Source organism: Chiloscyllium punctatum, chromosome 46 (genome assembly GCF_047496795.1).
Source record: "Chiloscyllium punctatum isolate Juve2018m chromosome 46, sChiPun1.3, whole genome shotgun sequence".
Lineage (NCBI taxonomy): Eukaryota > Metazoa > Chordata > Chondrichthyes > Orectolobiformes > Hemiscylliidae > Chiloscyllium > Chiloscyllium punctatum.
Genome location: NC_092784.1, coordinates 46,423,229 through 46,426,417, shown reverse-complemented (window position 1 = coordinate 46,426,417; position 3,189 = coordinate 46,423,229).

Below are 3,189 nucleotides of genomic sequence, written 5' to 3'. Positions count from 1 at the left end.
TTCACAAAGGCACATTCCAGCAGCAGATGTGTGCCCGTCTCTATCCCATGCCCCACAGTTGCTTTGAGGGCAGTGTACAGTGCCATGGATTGCCACGGTTCCGACAGGTAGTGCCCTTCACCCCACCAGCTGAGCGACGTCTTGGTGCTTGTTGGGAAGTTCTGGTGATGGAACCGTCCAATGGGACCCACTCTCTCCTTTTCTCGTGGGGTCTTGAGGACGCTACGTGCTGACTACTTCCCGATGGACTGATGGTCAAAGTTGCTTCTCATTGTGCATATCTGCAGGAAGGGGCATGTGACATGGAACATGTTCCCAGCGATATGGTCAGTCCCATCCTTCCCAACACGGGGGGGGATGGGAAGAACCTCCATATGTAGTGACACTCAGTGTTTGCGTACTGAGGGTCTACACACAGCTTGATGCAGCCGCACACAAAGGTGGCCATCGGGAAGAGGGACATGACACTGGGTACGATCCCTCACCCCGTCCAGAGTTTTGTACATGGAGTCCCTGCAGACCCGGTCTATCTTAGATCTCCAAAGTGGAAGATGGCTTGGGGGGAGCTGAAACAGCACAGGTTCGGGGAATCTGCACCAGGTACCACAACGGAGACAGTGCCTCATACCTAATGACCAGGGTTTTACCCACAACGGAGAGAGACTGGCACTGCCACACAACCAGTTTCTGCCTCACCTTGGTGATGGGCTCCTCCCAAGTGTTTGTGCATGCCCCAGCCCCTCCAAACTACATTCCCAGCACCTTCGCTGGTGAAGGGGATATAGGATAGGTCAGCCCCTGGTGATGTTGATCTCCACCAAGCTCTTTCATTCCTCAATAAAAACAGTCCCAACTTCTCTGGTCTGTCTTCAGCATTGAAACTCCTCATTCGGGAATCACTCCTGATAAACCTCTTCTACAGCCTCCCAGCCATATCCTTCCAAAAGTGGACTCAACACAATAGTCAGCTAAAGCCTAGCTGGGGTCTAATATCAATTATTGTTCTTGTGCCCATTCTCTCTGCTCCCTTTATAAAGAATGGATGATCCTGGTTTTATTAACTCTTGTCTCAACCTTTCTTGCACACGGACCCATGCACACAAACCACACACACAGATACACACACACACATACATAGACACACAGATACACAGACACACATAGATACACAAACACACACACAGATACACAGACACACACAAACACACACAGATACACAGACACACACTAACACACACACATACACAGACACACACAAACACTCACACAGATACACACACACACATACATAGACACACAGATACACAGACACACATAGATACACAAACACACACACAGATACACAGACACACACAAACACACACAGATACACAGACACACACTAACACACACACATACACAGACACACACAAACACTCACACAGATACACACAAACACACACATAAATACACAGACACATACAAACACACACACACATACACAGACACGCACATACACACACACACAAACACACACACATACACAGACACACACACAGATACACAAACACACACTAACACACACAGATACACAGACACACAAACACACACGCAAACACACACAAAGATACATAGATACACAAACACACAACAGTTACACAGACACAAACACACAGATACACAAACAGACACACAGATACACACACAAACGCGCACACAGATACAGACACACACACAGACACACACATAGTTACACAAACACAGATACACAGAGACACACTAACACACATACACAGACAAACATACACACAAACACACATGCAGATACACAGACACACACAAACACATACACACTAACACACACAGATACATAGACACACACTAACACAGACACACAAACACACACAAACATACACACACTAACACACATGCAGTTACACAGACACACACAAACACATACACACAAGCAGATACAAAGACACAGACACACACAAACACACTACACACACACAGCCACACACATCCCAGGTCCCTATATTTAGGAAGTTGCTTGTGCTTGTGTGTTTGTGGATAGAAATCAAAATTAACCCTAATTTCTCTTCCACAGATGCTGCCAGGCCTGTTGAGCTTTTCCAGCAATTTCTGTTTTTGTTTCTGATTTACAGCATCCACAGTTCTTTTGTGGGTTTTTACACTGTCGTTCGTGTTGTACCCTTGATTTTATACTCTGTCTCTGTATGCTATTCCTACCAAACTGCATCTCCTCACATCTCACTTGGAGTCAGTGTCATCATGGGGCAGCCAATTTCTGTACAGCAAGATCCCACACACAACAACGTGATAAATAATCTCTGACGGGGACGCAGGACGAGGGGGGCATGTAGAGGCACTGTCCATCTCTCAGCTGGGGGATCCGGGTTCAAATCCCACCTGTTCCGGAGGTGTGGAACTACATCTCTGAACAGGATGGGGAGAAACCCTCGGGGGGGGGGGGGGCTCAGTTACCTCAGGGAGGTGTCTGGTTGCAGAGTTCCCCATGTATAAGGGAATTGGATCAGTCCCAAAAAGAGGGGCGGCTTGGAGGGTGTGGGGGGGTGTTGCAGCAGAGAGCCAGCATACACTGGGAGGGCCGAATGGCCATCCTTACCCTGTGTGTGTTGGTGAGGGGCTTGCAGCCTATATTTGGCTGAGGAGAGGCCTCCAACAAAACTGCCTTCCTTGCATTTCTGAGCTTTGAAATGACATCAGCTCCCACCTCCAGGAACTGCCTTTTTGCAAGAAATCCCTTTGTGCGTTACTTTAGCGGCGTGGGGGATGCCATATAAGACACGGGGGGGGGGGGGCGGTGCTGTCTCCTCCAGCTTCCTTTTGTCTCCGTTTTAAATAAAAGGTTTGATTTTTTTTGCTACCCTTTTACCCACATGTTGGAGGAAATAAAAGCTGTTCACTGATGTTTTAAAAATGATTTCCCCCTTTCAATATTCCCTACCTTAATTCCTCACTCTTCCTATCTTGTCTTTGTTTCCCATCATTTTAATGTCTCTCTCTCTCTCTCTCGTATACATCACACTCTCCCCTCCCCTGAATTGTGGCGATAGGTCTCTGACTCTCTGTTTTCCTCCATCTCTCTCTTGGCTGGCTGCCTAGTTTTTTTTTCCCTTCCCCATTGCGCAGAAACGAGAGAGAGAGAGAGAGAGAAAACAGCCCGGC